Raw genomic sequence first — 22262 nt, 5'->3', positions numbered from 1 at the left:
TACTCCGTTAAGAGTATTGACTTTAAAAAAAAAAAAGAGAGAGTGGGTGTTCTTCAGCATTTTTGCTTTTGGTCTGGTGGTCACCCTCCTCATTCATGGTCTGGTGGCCATGAATGAGGCTAATTGGATGTGGCAATGGGTGAAAGCTGGAAGACAGAACACCTTATCAGAAGGTCCACCTTCTGTGGTTTCAGTTACTCGTGGTTAAACATGGCCTGAAAATATTAAATAAAAATATCAAAAATGAACAATTCATAAGTTTTATATTGCCTGCTACTCTGGTCTCACGCCATCTCTCTCTGTCCCCACCTTGTCCAGAGCATCCACACTGTAGGTTCATCTGCCTTGGTTGCCAGATCGACTGTCATGGCATCTGCGGCACTTGATTTCAAGAACCCCTTATTTTACTTAATAATAGCCCCAAAGCACAAGAGTATTGTCCCTTACTTATAAATTAAACTTTATCATAGGTATGTATGTATAGGAAAAAACATAATATATATAGTATTAGGTACTAGGCAGTTTCAAGCATCCTCTGGGGGCCTTGGAGCACATCCTCTGTAGATAAGGGAGGGCACCTGTATTCAGAAATATCTATAAAATATCAGTTAATGTGATATTTCAAATATATCTTCTCATTGCATCTAGCACTCTGTTGTAGTAGAGATGTATTTTCCCTCCGCAATCCTATTAAAGCAACACCAAAATGTCTTTTTAGTTATTTATTTATTTTTAAAAATCTGAGATCTAATACACTATTCTGTGTGTGGGGTGATAGCGATTGTTGCTCTTGTTAATGAAATTGTTAAAAACACAAAATAATAAAACACACAATTTACAATATAAACATTGACGTTAGACTCTTGGAACTCAGCACTGACCACACAAGCCATAGTGATGGGGATTTGCGGTATTCTTCTCACAGCTGAGTGACTGAGGTTTCATTTTATATTTTGAAATTTATAAACATCTTCCTTAGCATCCACAGGAATCTATTTATAATGCTCACATGCTTCGATGATTCACTGTAGTCAACACTTACAAGTAAATATCTTAATTTCTCATTAGTTAAATGATATTTCATGAATGGAGCTTGTACCATGAATGAAAGGGTTACCAAAGAGAGGAAGCAAACCAAATCCAGGATTCAAGTTTACCACCTTCTCTCTTTTCATCTGTCCCTGAGATGAGTAAGGAAGATGCCAAGTGGATTTAAGGTGACAACAGTTGACTTTATCACTAGAAGTGAATATTTGATCAATAGAAATCATAGTGTTCAATCATGGAATTGTTAAGGAAATGCACATAAAACTAACAATGAGATGCCATGTTATGACTCCTAAATCATCAAAGATAAACAGAACAGTGGTTTCCATGGGTACAGAAAAGGAATGCTCTTCCTTCAGCTGGTGGGACTAAATTGGCTCAGTCTTTCCAAAGGCTAATTGATAATTTGAGACAAAAGCCTTAAAATATGTGTTTTCTCTTTGACTTAGTAATTTCATATTCAGGGATTTATCCTAAGGACACCATCAGAGATGAGGCAAAGATTTATGTACAAACTTGCCTATGGAATATTTACTTATAATATTGGAAAATTAGAACCAACTTAGATGTCTAGCAGAAGGATGGTTGAACAAAAGGTATCATGGCTATACAATGGAATAATATGCATCCATCCATATTTTTGAACAACATTTAATGACATAGAAGGGGGGCTTGTGATATTATATTAGTGAAAAGTATGGCATTTGCAAAGTAATCCAAATTTTGTAGGAAAGAAATATGTGTAAAAAAAATTCCTGAAGGAACCAACCCTGACAATACTTTGATTATGGACTTTTAACCTCCAGAACTGTGAGACAGCAAATTTCTGTGGTTAAAGAAAAAAAAATTCAGGAGGAAAATATACCAAAAAGTGAAGAAGAGTTTGAATTTTGTCTTTATAATTTCTGTACTTTCAAAATTTTTCCTCATGGCTATGAATTACTTGTAATTATCAAAAAATAGAATTACTCTCACATAAGGAATCTTTGTCTCTGGTGACAACATTGGTGCCTTTATGTGGTGAGAAATAAAACATTCTGTTTGTACATAATACCATGTGATGAGGAACATATCTGAAGTTCATTTCCACTAAGTGCCCACCATTCTCTGTCCTATATTCAAAATCTCAGTCCTGGGTTTCTTTGGCATGTATGTATTGTGGGTACAGTATAAAAGTTCAATCTCTACCTTTGTAGGGTGCCACTGGGAATTGATCTGTTTTCTTAGTTCTTGATGGTTACTTACTGAAATGCTTATGAAAGTGAATAGCTTAGAAACTTCTTTCTCTTCTCAGAAATAGCACACAGGTTAAGCTCTAAGCAAAGAACAGAATTATGAAGCCATATGACCTTTCTCAATTGCTGTAGCATGAATTGTGACTTATACTCAGGAAGATATTTATGAGAAATGAATTTGAACATCACTGGGTGGCAGGAAAATATGTCTACTTTCAGAAAAACAGCAGCAAGGCCATGGTTTCTGTGTCTACAAAATTAGAAAAGGAATTAATAGTTATTACGAATAGAAACTGTGTAGTGATAAACACAATACAAGTACAGAATGATTAGTATTTCTTCAAGGAAATGTTTTTCTTCATCTGGTTCTATATACCCCTTTCATTTTGATTCACTCCTTCCAAGTTTTCTCGTAACACAGGTATTAAAATGTATGATACAGAAAATAAAAGATGCCATAAAATTGCCATCTGTTTTCTATGAATACAGGTGTCTTAGTCTGTTTGTGCTGCTATAACCAAATGCCAGTGACTGCATAATGTATAAAGAACAGAAATTTATTTTCTTACAGTTATGGAGGCTGGGAAGTCCAAGAACAAGGTGCTGGCAAATTCGGTTGTCGGGTGAGCACTGCTCTCTGCTTCCACGATGGCACCTTATTGCTGTATCCCCTTTTTGCTGTGTCCCCACAGGGCAGAAGGCAGAAGAGCAAGCCAAGCAAAAGCTTCATGAAGTCTCTCTTATAAGGGCTTACATCCCTTCGCATGGGAGGAGCCCTCATGGCCTAATCACCTCTTAAAGGCCCTATTTCTTAATACTCTCACATCAGCAACACCTGAATTTTGGAAGGGACACATGTAAACCATAGTAACAAGAAAAATTATATTTCTTTTCCTTCTTCTGTCTCTTCAACCTTCCTTTCTGCCCTTTCCCTCCCCGCTTCCTTCTTTCTTTGCTTCCTGATTTGGGTTGTTACATAAAGTCTAACCCTGATTATTCCTTTACAGCAGGCGTCCTCAAACTACAGCCTGCGGGCCACATGCGGCCCGCTGAGGACATTTATCTGGCCTGCCAGGTGTTTTTGCCGCCACTGCCTGTCCTGCTTAGCAGCCAACTTGTCCCGGGCCCACAGCGCACACTCTCCAATGGTCTGAGGGACAGTGAACTGGCCCCCTGTTTGAAAAGTTTGAGGACCCCTGCTTTAGAGGCAAAAACACACAAAATCTTTAGATTTAAAAACAATATTATTACATGTAGAAGATATAACTGCTGTGATATGAACATGTTCTCCTGTGTAAAATGGCTTATTTGTTCGGAATTTAATTGTAGTGTGTCATTTTGCTTGGACAAAGATACACAAAAGAGTTCATTTTCTAATTTTTTAGACTTTCATATGCCTTGTGGCCATTTTTGAATGATATCCTCACTGTGAATTCAAAACAGGGGAAAGCCTTTTTTCTTGTTTCTTTCAATAATTTTACCAAACATCTGCTAAGAGCTCCCAGGGGTATATTTTGCACAAAACTGAAAAATGACTGTGGATAATGCTAAGAGCCTGCTACTTTTCAGAATACGTAACACAGATGATATGCATGACGATTTAATACATCCAAGAATGGATATTATATGGAGATTGCAGACCAGCTGTTCCCTCCTAAAACAAGCCAGAGGAGCAGGGGCTGCAGATAGAGGGATTCAGCTTCAATATAAAGAACTAGAATTAGTTGCTACAGAGGTTTCTGCATCCTCTATGAAGACCCTTACTTAGAACATCGAATGTTGTCAGCTCTGGCCTGTAATTCCCAAGTCTTGCAAGTTAAGAAAAGAGCAAAATATCAACTTCAATTTTAAATATAGATTAAAGTCATTTTATTTACTGGAACAAGTCCTTCATTAGTACTGAAAATAGGGAGGAAAATGTCTGGAGTTAAATAGACTCCATTTGCCCTCTCCTCTGCTGTCTCAACATAATAAAAGCCGAATTCCATGCAGATCATATAAGTGACCTGGGCCTCGCACTAAATATCTGTCACTAAAGATTCCTCACTAGGACTTCGCAACAAACTCCCTGTCTATTAACTCTACCAGTCAGAGTCAGTTCTGCTGCAAGACTGTGAAATAACAATTTCTTTAATTTATACACTGATCTGCTAATGTCAAACACTTTCTTGTTTACTTTCTCATTTGACCTTCCCAATGGTCCTACAAAGTAGGCATTATTATCCCATCTCAAGATGAGAAAAGTGAGGATAATGGGGTCACTTATCTAAAATTACCCACTTCGGAAGTGGCAAAGCCAGGGCAAAACCTCAAGTCTTTGAATCCTAGTTAAGGGCTCTTTTGTACTGTAGCTCAGTAATTTTGATTTATTCATCCTTTTGTTCAGGGGGACTCCCCCTTGTAACAATGAGGCTGGTGTGTCTGGAATGCCCCTGGGTCTCTTGTCCTTCTAAGAAACTGTGAGAAAATTAAGCTAGAACACATCCTGTGAGGCAAAACATTCCTGCCCATCCCTTCACTGTTAGCTTTGATTGCTTGGCTTTCCTCTCACCAATTACCATCAGTGGGCAATGACCTTGGGCAAATTATTTAATATGTATTAGTCCTAGTGTCCTCATCTATATAAATGAATAACACCTCTTTCATAGATAGGGCTGTTGTGAGGAAAAACTGGGTTAATGTATGCAAGGTGTTTAGAACAAAATAAGTGGAGTAAAAATGTTGGTTAATATTACAAATTTGTCATCAACTCTAGACCACATGCTTGGCTTTCCCATGTGATAATAGGATAATTAGCTAATTCTATAAATATGCTTCTTTTCAGGGTACTGGATGAATACAGGGCTGAATAAAACTAGTATCTTCCCATCAGAGGCTTGTCATTTAGTGAATAAATAGGGAATATGTACACCTTTCTAATACTGGAAGACTAGCACACAAAGGAAGGAGACATTCTTAACAGCAAGAAGGATCTGATAGGATTTCTAGAAGTGGTGGGACTTCATATATCTTGCCTAGAACCTCCTTGAGACCTGGCTCAGTGGCTGCTGTGCAGAAGATGCTCAGTGAATATATATGGAGTAATGGAGAATGGTGAGTGAAGGTCAAGGTTTGGGGAAAACTTCCTGGGAGAAGAAATAGTATAAACTACACACAGGGGCATGAAAAGCATCCACGTAGAAAGTTCATGATGGTGGGGTTTTGAACAACATTGTACAGACTGAAGTGTTGTGTGGTTCCCAATGGAGGCAAGCAGGATATCAGATGATTCATAGAAGGGTGACTGGATTTAAATTTTAGGACCAGGGCTTTTCTGATTTTGAGGAGTGTTAGGACTGGTGGTCTGGTATCCAAATTTTAACAACAACATAGCCACTCATCTCATAAGGTTCCCAAGGTAAATGTTCATGACTGGGGTCAAAAGCAAAGAAAGGCAGAATAATGTATATATTTTTTTATTGGTTGGACTTCTTGTCCTCAACTCCCCAATGCCAAGAACTCTGGTAAAGTGGGGTTGGGACATGGCATGTAGACCAGAAGCCTAAGAAACATCTTTGCTCTCTCTAATCTTGGACTCTAAACTGACACTGCACTTTGGATTATCTCAAGGAAAGACAAGGACAATAACTTCTGAGATTAGCGGACTGAAATATATGTGAAAGAGAATGAGACCATTGGATAACTTGATCTCCCCCATGTGGGGAAATGCTTGGGCCACTTTACTATTCCTGGCCCATAAAAGGAGAAACCAAAAAACAAACAAACAGACAAAACCCCCCATACCTATGGATGTGATGATTAATCCACAGTGACCTTGCACGTGTAGCGCAGGGACATGCTTGGAATCTGACTCATTAAACAAGTGTCCTTCCTTTTAGATGGAAGAATAAGAAGGAACAGGGGAAAGTAGATATTTATTTTTCCAGAGGCCTACCTGGAAGGTGGATTCAAGAGAAGAAGTAGTAGAGGTAGAGAGAATTTGATCTAGGCCAGTGGCTGTGGAACTGGACCCTGTCTTTGACCTCAAAGACATTGAGGAGTCTGATCTAATGTTGGGGTGAGAGATGTAGAGGCATTGAAGATGATTTTCTGTTTCTCATCTCTGGTGACTTGGAAAGCTGTGCTGCCATTAGCCAAGAGGAGCAAAGAAGAGGCTATAACGATTTCCGTTCTTTTGCAGTTTTAGTGTACCCTTAAAAAACACATCTGCTGGTATCCTGAGGCTACCTCAAGGCTAAGCAGAGCTGTAAGTTATCTGACAAGTAATATTACAGTCTTGAAAGAAAGGGAAGGATAAAGACCACTTTTTATTTTCTTCTAGAAAATAAAGAGCAGGAAGGTAGAATTCTTTAGGAGGCAGGTAGACTCAGGGTCCTAGAACAAATGGCTACTTGTTTGACTTCCTTTCTGTGTTTCAGAGGATGTCAGGAAATATCTTAGAGATGCTGAAAAGCTTTTGGAAGGAGTATGTCCAAAAGAAAAAAAGAGTTGTGAGAGAAAGTAGTCAGAGACATTACTTTCTGTGATGGTTAATTTTGTGTGTCAACTTGACTGGGCCACAGGGTACCCCGATTGAACAATATTTCTGGGTGTGTATGTGAGGGTATTTCTACATGAGGTTGGCATTTCAAATTTGTATTGGTGGATTTAGTAAAGTAGATTGCCCTTGCCAGTGTGGGAGGGCCTTCATTGAGGGCCTAAATAGAACGAAAAGAGGAAGATTCACCTGCCTTCCTTACTGCCCGTTTGAGCTGGGATATTGGTCTTCTCTGCCCTTAGACTGGGATCTACATCACTGGCTCCCCTGGCTCTCAGTCCTTAGGACTTGAACTAAAGTTACACCATTGGCTTTCCTGGGCCTCCAGGTTGTAGACAGCAATTAACGGGACTTATCGGCCTCTATTGTCATATGAATCAATTCATCATAATCTCTCTCTCTTCATACACACATCAGAGAAACAGAACCAATATTTTATACAAACACATGCGCACACACACATACATATAAAATAATATATTGGTTCTGTTTCTCTGGAGAACCCTAACTAATATAGTCCCTTAGTAATATTTTCATAGTTGAGCAGAGGAACTTGGCTATGGGAATTTAAACCCAAAATTTAAGTATGTGAGAGAAGAGACCACTCCTTGAAGTTAACGATGGTATTAAAAACAAACAAACAAACAAACAAACAAACAAAACAGAAGGAAAAGAGTAACATGATGATCTTGTATTAACGAAGAAAGATACAAGTATGTACCTTAGCATTTGCCCTGGGATCAACAACTGAGTTAAGAAGTGCTGAAATGTTGCTGGTATTTAAAGTCAACAGTTCTGAAAGACAGGGAAAAGCCCAGACCAGAGAATGGATGTAAACTCAGTGATTACTAGTGAGCCATGTACTTCACGAGAACATTCATAGTTGATAAGGGTCAAGTTCAGGCTAGGTCAGAAGGTCTAAGAGCTGGATACTTCTGTGGTCATCAGAAGCAAGCATGGACAATGGCTATTGTCCAAGGTGGCAGTCAGGGTAGGGGAAGAAGGTGAGGGTGGGGCTGGAACTTTGGCATGTGACTGGGGGAAAATTATAAAAATCCAGTGCAAAAGCAGGAAGGAGAACTTTATAAATGAGAGAACTCAGAATGTTTTCATTTGGTTCTTATTAATATAAGAGGTGCCTCACAGGATGAGTTGCCTTGAACCCGTATGAAAAAAAGGGGAAGCTATTCCTATATGATCTCATGATCATTCTAAGCAAAAAAAAATGCAGAGCACTGGGGTATAGTATCTTAGCAATTACGTAAAATAAAAAGTGCACGGTTCTGGAGACAAATACATGTGTGTGGGTGTGTGTGTTCACACCCCTTAAAACTTCTGGAAGGATTCACAGGAATATGTATTAGTGGTTGGTTGGTTAGTGGTAATAGAGGTAGTGTTGGAAAACTGAACAGAAAGAAGAACAGGGTGGAGGGAAGACATTTATGTATACCTTTAGGTTGTGTATTTCCTATTGAAAAAAAAAATCAAAGATGTGTAGTTTAAAAGAATATGTTTCTGGGGGATTTTATGTGCCAGTAAATGGGGTTATGTGTCTTAGAAAGTAGGGGATCTGGTGAGCAGTCATCTTATGTCATAGAAGGAAACATTTCAACTAGTTGTTTCAAATATGCATGATCCATAATTTCTGTTTAATTTGTAAGTTAACACTTGAACTTATAGAAGCAAATGTGTGAGGTGATTGGAGTAGAGATATATTTCCTTGGAGAATTGAAATGGATCAAAATCCACACATTTTGGGGCTATGTGGATCTTTGACTTCTATATATTTAACAGTGTCGTTAAAATTCAGGAGCAAACCTGAAGGATGAGTAAAACCTCTCCTATGTGAAACTGTGAAATCAGTTTCATGTGGTAAGAGCTTTGGGATAGGGTTCTTCCTACTTGTGTTTTTTCCTAGTTGGTGTCAGCAATGTTTGGGTTTAAAGCCACCAACAAATCAACTCACTAATTTAACCAAACCGAGCAAAACAAACCAGAAAGCAGAGACAGAGATGATAGTGATGAGGAGAAATGTTTGTACTTCACATCTCTTCTCAAGACTAGTTTTGTCTGAAACATTTTTTTTTTTACATAAAATCACAGTAGCTTACAACGCCTATTCATGGTTCATTAAAAATCTTTCTTTTGCTTTTAACACTCACTGAAGTGAGTGGGGACAAAAACAGAAAGAAATTTCAGGGTAATGGTGAGCAGGCTCATACTATGAATGGAATCCCATTGACAATAACAGCAGGATTGATTTGTCTAAGTTACAGAAGCAGTATCGACTGTATATAAGTGTTGGGTTCAACTTTTGGAAGGATTGGAAATAAATACTGCTGGAGTATCTATTTATATTCAGATGTTGCTATGTCAAGCCAGTGCTAACGTTATGGTTGACCAATATGTTTTAGCAGTGTAAAGAGAAATACTTTAGTCTAGTAATTATAAAGAAAATATTAAAAACAAAGATTTTTAGATATAGTTTTGATTCTGGCATTTCTTCATTTCGTTTTTATCCTCTATAATAACCTCAGTTGTTACCATCTCAGAAATGGAGATACCAATGCTGGTTCGTGATAATTCTAGAAGAAACAACATACATTTTATTGTAATCATTCTGTAAGGATAGAATATTAAAATTTTAGAAATACTATTTATGTTTATGTAAAAATATTTTGACTGGATTTCTTGATAACTCTAATATAATATTTTTACCTATTTTTTTGAGTTACATTTCTTTGGTACATACATAACTTACTTAGCTGCTGTTTAGGAGATATTCAGGTTGAAAACTGAAAACCAGATGTTCCCTCCTTATGTATATAAGTTCTTCTTTCAGGGTTTAAACAACTTTTTTTTTTTGATCTACATCTATCTTGGAGCTTTTCTCCTCTCCTAAAATGTAAGATAGATTCATGGGAGAGAATTTTCTTCAGTGCTCCAGTCTTGTTTATAAATAGTAAATTCTTTGAAAATTTCGTAACTGGTGTCTGGTGTCTCCAAGGGTTCACAATTAAATATTAATGCATCAGAGATGAGCTACAAAACACCAATTTTTGAAGGAAAGAACCAAATAGTCAAGAAACCAACAAATGGTAAAAGCTATTAAATTCTCTGAGATTCTAGCTATTTATCACTGGTGTTTTGGTAATTGTGATTTATTGGGGAAGTCACAATGCTCCGAGTTCATCTGGCTTCCACTTTTGTATTGTGGCCCAAGCTTACTGCTTTTGTTTGTAACATAAATCATGTCTGGATACCAAAGACTTCAGATCCGCTAACCTTTAAGCTTTTTTTTTGTTCCTATTCTTTGTGTTTCCTTTTTAGGAAATCTTGATGCAATGGTTATATGCATATTATTTCTCCTTTCTTTTAGAAATGTGGTTTAGAAATATTATTTTGGACATAAGAGCTACTAGAAGACAGGTGAGCCTCAAATTTATGGCATTTGACTATTCCCCTCCTCCCCACTTTTAAAAAACTCTTTATGGTATTATTTTTTAATCAGAATCACTTAACTCAAAGACTACCATTTTCTTTTGAGATACTGACAATAAAGTAGTTCATTCTCTCCTATTCTGGATAATTAGGAAGTTAGTGTTCTAAATATTGCTTTGAGAAGTTATAGGTTATGGTCTCTCTTCTTTTAAGAACCTTCCTGGAAAAATTTGCTGCTAAGTCATTACTTTCTAGGGTCTTTTCTGTCATTCACAGTTCATGTCCAATGTCATTTCCTCAAAGAGGCCTTTCTATGGTTGTCCCTTGCCTTTGCTTTCTATCACATTATCTTGTTTTCAATCAATATCTGAAATAATCTGACTTATCTATTTCCTTTTTTATCATCTGTATCCTCTTAGCAGAAGGAAACCTCTGTGAGAGCAGAGACTTCACTTCCTTGCTTTCAGGTGTATCTTCACAGCACAGTACAGGACTTGGTATGTAATAGGCACTTACTAAGTACTTGAATAAATTCAATAAACAAATGAAATTGAGGTTAGAAATAGCTTTTCCTCCTACAGCTTAATGTTTGTATAATCTTGAGCATATTATTTAATCTCACTCATCTTATTTTTTCCTTTGACAAATAGAGTTTAGCAAAGAAATAAGTGCCTGTGATGATGAATACCCCAATTGCCCTGATTTGATCAATTCACATTGTAGGCCTGCATCAAATCATCACATGTACCTGATAAAGATATGCAACTCTTATGTACCCATAGTAATTAAAATTTTTTTAAAAAGAGAAAAAAAATAGAGTTAAGCATTGTGATTTGAAAGGTTGCTTTAAGATAGAAAAGTGCTATACCTTTGTCTTGTTCCAGTTCATAGGGGGAATGCTTTCAGGTTTTTCCCATTTTAGTAAGGTTGCCCACTGTCACCACTTTTATTCAACATAGTACTGGAAGTCCTAACCAGAATAATCAGGCAACAGAAGGAAATAAAGTGCATTCACATCAGGAAGGGGTAGATCAGATTTCCCTGTTTGCTGATGATATAATCTTGTACCTAGAAAACCCTGAAGACTCCACCAAAAGACTCCTGGAATTGATAAATAAATTCAGCTCAAAGTCTCAGGTTATAAAATCAATTTATACAAATTGATAGCATTTCTATATACTCATAACTGTCAAGCTGAGAGTCAAACCAAGGACTCACCATTCATAATAGCTACACTGAAAATAAAATATCCAGGAATATACTTAACCAAGGAGGTGAAAGACCTCTACAAAGGGAACTACCAAACACTGATGAAAGAATTGGCAGATGACACAAACAAATGGAAAAACATCCCCTGTTCATGGATTGGCAGAATCAACATTGTTAAATGTCCATGCTGCCCAAAGTGATTTATAGATTCCACACAATCTCCATCAAAATATCAATATCATTTCCACAGATCTAGAAAAAGTAATCCCATGCTTCATTTGGAACCAAAAAAGAGCCTGAATAGCCAAAGCAATCTTAAGTAAAAAGAACAAATCTGGAGGCATCACATTTCCTGGCTTCAAATTATACTACAAGGCTATAGTAATCAAAACAGCATAGTATTGGTATAAAAGTAGAGACAATGGGACAGAATAGAAAACCCAGAAATAAAACCATCTACCTACAAACAACTGGAGTTCTTGGACAGAACAGACAATATACACTGGGGAAAAGAAGTCCTATTCAATAAACGGTACTGGGAAAATTGGATAGCCATATACAAAAAAATGAAACAGGATCCCTATCTTTTGCCATATGCAAAAATTATTATTAATTCAAAATGGATTAATACTTAAACATAAGGCATGAACATAAAAATTCTGGAACAAAATGTAGGAGAAAGTCTTTTAGACATTGGCCTAGGCAAAGAATTTATGACTAAGACCCCAAAGGCACATAAAGCAATAAAAAATAAAATAAAATAAAAACAAGTGAGATATAATTAAATTAGAAAGCTTCTGCAAAGCAAAGGAAATAATCAACAGAGTGAATAGACAACCGACAGAATGGGAGAAAATATTCACAAATTCTACATCTGACAAAGGACTGATAGTCAGAATCTACAACAAACTGAAACAAATCAGCAGGAAAAAACCAAACAACCCCATCAAAAAGTAGGCAAATGGCATGAATAGAAGTTTTTGTAAAAAGACAAATGGCCAAAACACATAGAGAAAAAATATTCAATATCACTAATCATCAGGGAAATGCAAATTAAAACTACAATGAGATAACACCTTACCCCTATCAGAATGACCATTGTTAGAAAGTCAAAAAACAGTAGAGGCTGGCTTGGATGCAGAGAGAATGGAACGCTTACACACTGTTGGTGGGACTGCAAATTAGTACAACCTCTGTGGAAAACCCTATGGAGATTCCTCAAATAAATAAATGTAGACCTACCATTCTACCCAGGAATCTAACCAACTGTTGGGTAGTCTACCCAAAGGAAAAGAAGTCATTTTATCAAAAAGATACCTGCATTAAAATGCTTATGATGGCATAATTCACAATTGCAAAGGTGTGGGATCAACCTAAGTGCCCTTCAATTCATGAGTGGATAAAGAAAATGTAGTATATGTATACCATAGAATACTACTCAGCCATAGAAAGGAATGAAATAATGTCATCTGCAGCAATGTGGAGGGAATTGGAGATCATTATCCTAAGTGAAGTATCTCAGGAATGGAAAACCAAACACCATATTTTCTCACTAATAAGTGGGAATTAAACAATGGGTACACATGGGCACAAAGTGACATAAAGGACATGAGAAACCAAGGAGTGGGGAGGGTGGGTGTGGGATAAAAATTTACCTATGGGGTACAATGAACACTATTCTGGTGAGGGGCATAAGAAAAGCCCTAACTTAAGCATTATATAAGCTATCCATGTAATAAAAACACCTGTACTCACTTAATATTTTGAAATAATTATAATAATAAAATAGTATACCTTTAACTTGGAAAAATCCACTCAATTAGTATTGTTAATAGCAATAAAAGCCCATTAGATCGTGTCACTTTGCCAATGGACATTTGTAAGTATATTTTGGCTGACTTACTGTTTTAATTTGCTTTTGAGAGATGATTGTCCTGATTTATATGTTTTTCTCTAGTGAATACTTTCTTTCTGTTATTACTTTGACTTGACATCATGTTCTGAAGGAGAAAGGTCACTGTTTAAAATGACACCTGTCTCTGGCTGCACACGGTCAAGACATAATCAGATTTGGCTTAGTGCTACTGAAGTTAAGCTTGAGAGATGTTACTGAATCTCCAGCTCGCTTTGTACAATCAGTGGCCTTTGGAATCACTCATTAACGTCTGCTCTTCATTTTTTCCGCAATTCAAATTCAATGCCCAGATTTCAAGTGGCCAAAACAGATGGCAGCAATTGACTTTTTCTCCTTCTATTTTTTTTTAAACAGACTATACCTGTACAAGCACATCTTTAAGCTATATATGATTTTAATAACATTGTTTAAAATTGATAAGGAATCTAGCCCTTCTTTTCCTTTTCATGTTATTTTTCTCCTTGGAACTTATCAATTTATTGCCATCTAACATCACATAAACACACACACAATTTATTTGTTGATCTTCATTTCCTATTTCTTGCTAGTAGGTTGTAAGTTTTGTGACAAATGATTTTTCCATCTTGGTTCCCTGCTGAGTCTCTAGCACCTATATCAGTGTGTCTACTTATGTGTCTATCACATAGTAGAAATACAATAATAAATATTTGTTGAATGAATAAAGTAGTATTTTCAGGCAATAACTTCTAGATAATTCTTATTTAATCTATTGCCAATAAAGCAGGCCCAATTATAATGACTTCTTATCGTCTATACTATTAAGTTGGGAATCTATGGGTAAATTGCAATTCAACAAAAATAAAGCAGTAACTATTTTAGAACTTCATTTTGATATTGTTTGTATGCCCTGTCTGTATACTAGAATTTTACTTTTGGAATGGGAATAAAGAAAAAAATCCACAAGGGATATTTAAATTAGCTTGAATGCAAAAAGTCAACCTTATGATTCTGATGAATTAGAGAGACTGTATTTAAAGAGACATTGTTTTCACGTGTATAACATAATGATCTCACATACAAGCCTTCCTAGTTTTAAAATTCCTCATTAAGGAAGAGGAAAGAAATTGTTTATATTCTTTTGACTACCATACTTCTTTGTGTGTTGCCTATGACGTAGGAGAAAAAGGTTTGGTTTAGTCTTTACATGAATTAAAATTCCCATACATTTGATTTTTTTCAGGATAATTTGAGCTTTTTGGGTACCAAGCACCCTTTCCCTTCCTGTTCTTTAATCAGGTTTAATTCAGGAGGAAGTGCACATTGAGCAGCATTTCATTTTTTCCAGTAAATCAAATTGAGAGTTGTTCAACATTTCAAGCAGGATGGGGAGCTCTGTGAAGTTTATTTTTCTTTTTTTCCAGAAGAACATGGTATTTGCTATTCACAAGACTCTAGTAAGCAGAACAACAAAGAGAGCTGAAGAGCAAATTGCCAGGATTTAATAAAAATTTGAATGGCCTTTCCTTTCTGCAGGAATGGGTCACTGATCCAAAGCATGCTATTGACACCAAAAAGAAAGAAAAATGAATACATGGATTCAGAACAGTGAATTTTAAACTGAAACCACCTGTTGTCCCCAATTATTTAATTAAAAAAATAATAAACCCAAAGCTTTAGAAATCCCAGCTAATGGAAAGCTATTTTTGGAGTTAAATGAGGCTAAAGCAATAATTCCTCCTTCTGAAACACATTCCATTCATTCATTTACTCACTCACTCATTTATTCATCCCAGCCACCCATCATCTACTAGACAGACTAACCTGGAAATAATTACAGTGATATGACAAATGTCCTAATAAAAATGTGGACAAGGCACAGAGAAGGATTTGGTTAACACTGCCTGCAGAACTGAGAGAAGGCTTTTGTCAGAGAGTGACATTTGAGCCGCTTTTTAAAGAATGAGGATTTTTCAGCAAGACAATGTGGAAAGACCATATTGAGTAAAAGGAAATGACTTTTTCAAAGCAATTGAGATGAAAAAGAGCAGGTGAGAAAGGTGTAGGATTTGCTTGGTTTTTGAGAAAGGTTTTTATGCCATTATCCTGAATGTTAACCTTAATTTTTTTTAAAAAGCAATTATATGACTGCTTTTCATGTCTAGCTCAACTGGAGTCTCCAATAACCAAAGTTAGATGACTAACACCAGAGTGCTGGGGAGAAATATTTTCTGTGGGAGTCATTTGTTTGAATCACTATGGTGAGGAAACGTGTCCACTGACTGGCCAGTTAAATAGCCTGAACGTTCTGCAAGCATGTCCAAGATGGCTATTCACGATGGCTGGTCGTCTTGTGGGTTCAATGCTGCTGTTTTCCCATCACTGGTGGTGAAACGGCTTGATTAATATCTCTCATTTCTCTTTGTTCTACCTCCTGGGTGTTTTGGCCATGACTTCGTGGGAATTCTTCGGTTGCTTGGTAGAAATATTTGTACAGTTAGGACAACTCATATGTTCTTTTGAAACAGATATTTGTCTGCTCTCTGAACTCTAACTCCTTCCTTAGCTGCCTTTACCTTGTTCCCATCACCCTCCTTTCCCATCCTCCCCAAGAGTGCAGACTTGCCCAGGCCAAGATCCATGATCGGTTATTCATTTTTCTTAATCCTTATTATTTACTCACTATGGTAGATACTATAAAATTAAATAATAAAACTTCAAAATCTGGTTATTCTTGCTTAATATCTTAAGTAGATGTACAATTATTTGAGTTTTCAAGGTTACAACGGAAGTATTTTATTGTGTGGAAGTACTATTAATAATTCTTCCAATTTTTTATGATAGCAATGTGTCCTATTATTTTATAATGAAATTAAATTTGACTTAATAGATATTTCTGATTTCGTATAACACCATCTAAATTATATTTAATAAAATATAATATTAATCTTTACCCATAGCTTATTACCATACACTTTTCAAGTGATGAAAAGTAAAACTTTATTATGCAGAACCTTTTATTTTTCTTTATAATATTTATCAAATCTAAAATTAAATTATGACAATTATTACTTATGTCCATAAGCATTAATTTCCATAAATGGAACATTTGTATTTTCACTTTTTTTGTATAGACACCTAAATTATTTGAAATGGAATACAGCCTATTAATTTAACTAGGAAAATGAAAATGATACTTTCTCAAAATGTAAACAAAGAGCTTTAAAAACTTTATGAAACTAGTAGATGTCTATCACATTTAAAATGAGGTTTTTAAGTTATCCCATTTGTATCGGTATTTAAATATAATTAAATGAAGGTCTAATTAGTACATTGGAATGTACAGGTAAGTAGCACTGTTTAGTTGAAAGAAAATTTTACCCTATTAGCACATTTTTGTGTATGTGTGAGATGCAACTTAATTTCATAGGTTTTTACTTCTGTAAAATCATTAATTTTTATATTACATAAATATAAAAATTAACATTTACTTTGTACAGGCTTCATTCTAAGTGTTTTATAAATATCATCTTATTCAATAATCAGAACAACTCCATGAGGAGGGTACTATGGATCATCACTGTTTTGCAGATAAAGAAACTGAGGCACAGGGGGGTAAGGTCTAGGTCCTTTAGGTAATGAGTGACAGAGCTGGGCTTTAAGCCTCAGCTTTCTGTGGAGTTTGTACTATTAACCATTGAATTCTATTGTTTATAATAACTAAGAATCCAGTTGGAGTACTCCTATTAAATTAGCTATGTGTTGAGGAAAACTTAATGAATCACAGAGAATTATATATAGAATCATGATCAATAGAAACATGAAGGAAATGGCCATGAACAGTAGCACTTTACCCTTAATAGGCACTTCACTTTGCGCAAATTTGATTTCTCTTGTCTTGGTATCTTCATCTATACAATAGGATTAAGGATGTACTCTTCACCAGATGATTTTAAATATTCAGTAAGATAACTTAAGGTTAAGTATTTATAATCTGCAAAGGAACTTTTGTGCAATACAAGTTATCACAAAACACAAGGCATTTGCATTCTGCTTCTGCTGCACTTAAAATGCACACATCCTTGTTGTGTCTGTTGTTATTGATAGTAAAAGTCAATGAAAACTCTATGTCTAAGAAAAGGTGGAATGATTTTAAAAACTCAGAGATCCTTAGGAGTTGCTGAATAATTACTGAATTTAGAATTTTTTTTAAAGCAACTAGATCATACTAAATATTTTGGCTTCTCACCCTGGCATAATAATCAATTTGATCCATTTCTATTTCTCCAGTATGTTAATGTTATATGCTTGATAACTTTAGAAATTTTGGGAGGTCTGACAATGTCAGCAGAAGGGGTTGTGGTGACAACTCAAGCAAAAAAGTTGCTCAAACATTTATTAGTCCATTGTCTCCCTGACTCTTTTTTGTAAGTATTGTGACAGAGAGGAGAATAAACCAAGTTAACTTCCTCAAGATTTGAGTGTGATGCGCACCATCTGGGGGATGGACAGGCTTGAAGCTCTGACTCCAGGGGGGACAGGGGTGAAAGCAATACATATAACCTAAACATTTGTACCCCCATAATATGCTGAAATAAACAAACAAACAAACAAAAAGAAAAAAAAAGAATTAAGCATGTTTGCAGAGAGACCTTTATGGTTTTTTTATAACATGCCATGGATTAAGTATGATGACAGGTGGGTGCTATCAGAGGAAAGAGAAGAGTCTTTAAGCCAGACTTCCTAGAGAAGGTGAGACTTGATCTGAGATTCAGAGAAGAGTGAGACTTAGCACAGCAGTGGTGGTGTGGAAGGGTGTCCTGTCCAAGTGCTCAGCATGTTCAATGGGATGGAGACAAGAACCATTATGTTGCGCTTCAGGGTCTGAAGTGTTTTGTATGCCCAGAATGAGGGACTCAAGAGAGAGCAGGAAGAGATAAGATTAGGGATAGAGGCAAGTCTAGACCATTTATTGCCTTGGGCATTCACCTGGAGTGTTGGAACTTGATCCTAAAATCGGTAGGGAGTCACTGAAGGATTTATAGCACTTCTATTATCAGATTTTCAATTCGAAAATATCACTGCGGCAGTACAGTAAAGGAAAACTGTCCATGCTGGAGGCAGGAGTAGAGAGAAGCTTTTTGTACTAATCCAGGTGATTTACGATGAGATCTTAAGAGGAGGATGGAGAGAAGAGATGTGAAAGGTGGAATCTTTTTGATTTGGTGAAATTTTGATAGAGGGTGAGAAAGGATTGAAAGGGTAGAATCTTAGTGGTCTCTAGGTTTTTAGTCTGGGCAATGGGGAATGAATGGTGTGATCATTATCTAGGATAAGGAAAGCAGGGAGAAGTGGGCATGCTCAAGAGGGTTTGAATGTTTCTGTCTAAAATTCAGGGTAGTAGTTTGGGATCTGCCTATTGGTTTGACAATATCCTCTGGCATCTTAGAGTGACCTTCAGCTAGACAAGGAGAAGGGACCCCTGGAACATTAGGGGCCACATTTGGCCTCAAGCTGGCATTCCCTTTGAATCACACTTCTGATTTCTCTAGAGCATTGAGGATCAGCTGTATTCTGCCTTCAAGACAGAAGGAAGGCAACTAACAATCAAAGCAGCCATTCTCTAGTTCCAAAAGGTTGATCTGATCCTTGTGGAGACACGCTTCATTAGTCAAGCATAGACAGGTTTCCAGGTGAGAGAACACTGACTATTGGTCTTAGCTGATATCATGAACAGCATTAGCGGCAGTTTAGCTGTAACATGATAAACGTGGGGTAGGTGTGAGGCAGACACAGGGATCTGTGTTGACTATTATGACAGACAAGTAGTACAGTTATAAAAATTTGAGAAGACCCACGTGGTAGCCATGAGTTGTACCTCTCATCCCTCCAAGAGAATTGCAGGGAAGAGAGGTCATAACAGTCTCTAGCTACCACAGCCGTGGGATGCATTGAGGTACTCACACTGAGTCCACTCTTCCCTCTGGATATTCACAGCCAGTGACTAAGAATAGTGCCTGTACCAGCTCCACACCAGTTCTGCCAGACATGGGAGTACTCTCATGGACATCCTTTCTTTAGGGGTTTCCTATTATCTTGACCAAGACTTTTTCAGAACCTCGCTATGGTTTGAGACTCTTCATACCCTACTATCTTCCCACTCCTCTTGCACAGATATCAGACCTGCCTTGTGGTAGACCAAAAGGATGATGAGTCAATGACATGGGGTTTGAATGTGAGCCTTAAAGAAAATGGGCTTGTATTTAGGACTTGCATTTAGGATAGAAGCCAAAACATGCAATGATGAGAGAGATAGTGGCACTGAAAGGTCTAAAGGTTTAGAATGGAACTTTGATGTAAAATTGCTTTTGTGCCAACAGAACCCCAGCCCCAAGGAAGAATGTTATTTTGTATGTGGTCAGGTCAGCAATCTGTAGCCCTTGCTCATCATTACAGAGAGAACCTTGATAAAATGATGTCTTTTGACTCGGCAAAGTTCAGAGTTGTATAAAAAGGATACTGTTATTAGAATATAATTAAGATGTTGTCACCAATTCCTTCATGACTCTTTGGATCTAATGAGCTCAGATATTTGCCAAATCACTGCTTGTGCTTGTCCATGTTCATATTCTCTTCTTCCTCGTCAGATGTCTAGATGACAGTTTTCAGTCTTCCCTACAGTTAGGTGTGGTCAGGCTACTGAGTCCCACCCAATGGGATTGATGGAAATAATATACATCATTTATGATCCTAGTCCACAAAACCTTTCTGAATGGGGAGGTCTCTGAGGACCTGGTGGGGACAGAGATGGAGGAGCTTAGAGCAGAGAGTTTTCTTCCCCCACAAACCCCCAAGTAACCCATATTGCAATGGGACATAAACAATGAATCTTTGTTGTGTTAAACTGGTAAGAATCAGGAGCTGTTTACTACAGCAAGGATCTTACCTAACTGGTACACCATCTGTGGAAGTGATGTTCGTTGTTTTGATCCTATGGCAAGTTCCATAGCTGGAACAAAGCTGTATTTTCTCAGCAAGTAATTTGTTTTGTTTTTTCTTTTGTTTTTTAAGGAGGAGACCCTTGCTTGTTACTGAGACCTCATAGAGGCAAAACTCAAGTTTACCATGCTGTCCAAGCTATCTCCATGATGATGTCAGAGTCATCCGCTTGTCTGAGCTATGAGGTCAAGTGTTCCCATGGGCACTCCCTCACCAAGTGGAAGTTGAATCGGTGGGACAGGACTCAAGCTTTCCCTGTTGGGATGAAGTGGCTAACTCTCCCACAAGGCCTACTTTTGACACACTGCCACTTGTCTCTCAAAATGCTGTTACAGTTTCAAAAGTAGTTTCCTGTGACTAAATGACATTGGAGATGACTCTACAAGATAAACTGGCACCAGCATCACAACCTGCTGCATGGTTTCCCTTGAGAACAGTTAGGGAAGATAAATCCTTGAGGTGGGTAAAATTTTGCATAATACTAAATTTTGAGTTCATAGATAAACCAGACCCCCTCAAAACATATTCTCCACATTATGAATAGTCTTTAAACATTAATTGGATAATATGACTTGTTTGTTCAAAATTCTTCTGTAGCTTATGATTATACCTTATTGCATTTTATCCTGTTAACTGATCTACCAGACCCCAGGGGTGTGGCCTCTGCTCTATGCTGGAACTTCAATTTGAACTCTTTTCTCTTTCACTACTCCAGCTGCTGGACTTATCTCAGTTCCCCAAAGCACCAAACTTGTGGCTCACTGAAGGTTCCTGCACAGACTTTCTAACTCACAACACACTGGCTCTTTTTATCCTTCAGTTTTTAGCTTAAATGTGAACTTTTCCCATAGGTCCTCACTAATCTTTCAACATAAATTAATCTTCCTCTGTTATTCTATCTTTCCCAACTTTTCTTTGGCTCTCTGTTATTTTTCTTCAAAGAAGGTACCAATAGTTATATCATTGTTTACGTGTTGTTTTACTGGAAAGTCTTCTTTGTGGTATTGTAAATTCCATAATAGTGAAGACCAAGTTCGTTCCGTCTGGCCACTGGATGTAGAACGCCCAGCACGATGCTTGTCCCACAGTGAGTAGATGAGAAACTTTCAACTTTCATTGAACAAAAGAATGAATGCAAAAATGAACAGTTATCGTTCTGGAAAGGAACTAGGGAGAATGTGAGTCTCTAGGCCAAGTGCAAGTGTGCAGGTACTAGGAGGTTCATTTAATTTAACATAGCCATGGAGAAGATAAACAGTAGGAAGGTGGCAGAGAAAAACCCATGGTCCTGTAGGGACAGGGGAGGTAGGTATGATGTAGATATCGAGGATAGTGGAATAAGGAAGGTCTTATGGATATCAGCGTCCAGCCAAAAGATGAACAGAAACTTTCCGAGGACTTCTGGTGGCACCTTTAAGAGAGAGTTTACCCCACTATGACTGGCTCCTTATGGTCCTTCATTATCTTTTCTTTATTTTTCTAAACAAAACAGAGGGAAAAAAACTAAAATAAATTTAATCTTTCAAGATTTCAGGCTAACATATTAAGAAAGATAAAGGTAATTTGTAGCCAACGAAACACTCCAGAGCTTTCTAATTATTCATTAAAGAAAAACATTATGTATATTACTGTTCATCAACAAAATGAAGATTAATTTACCTGATGAAACATTTAAATTTTTTCTGACAAATTTTTGTAAAAATGTTTTTGTAGGCCTAGACATTCTGGAGAATACAGCTTCTAATTAAAATGCCAATAGCATCAAGAGAGAAAATTCCAGATTTCCAGGTGCATCCCTTAAGCAGATTAAATACTCATATCAAAGGAGCACACACCCATATATAAAAAAAGGACCATTAAAGGACATAATTTTGAAGATGGAAGATTAAGGAAACAGACATCCCTGAGGGTGACTGTATGT

The sequence above is a fragment of the Microcebus murinus genome, chromosome 8 (assembly GCF_040939455.1).
Source record: "Microcebus murinus isolate Inina chromosome 8, M.murinus_Inina_mat1.0, whole genome shotgun sequence".
Taxonomy (NCBI): Eukaryota; Metazoa; Chordata; class Mammalia; order Primates; family Cheirogaleidae; genus Microcebus; species Microcebus murinus.
The sequence above is the reverse complement of the archived record's forward strand: the minus strand, read 5'-3'. Positions refer to the sequence as shown.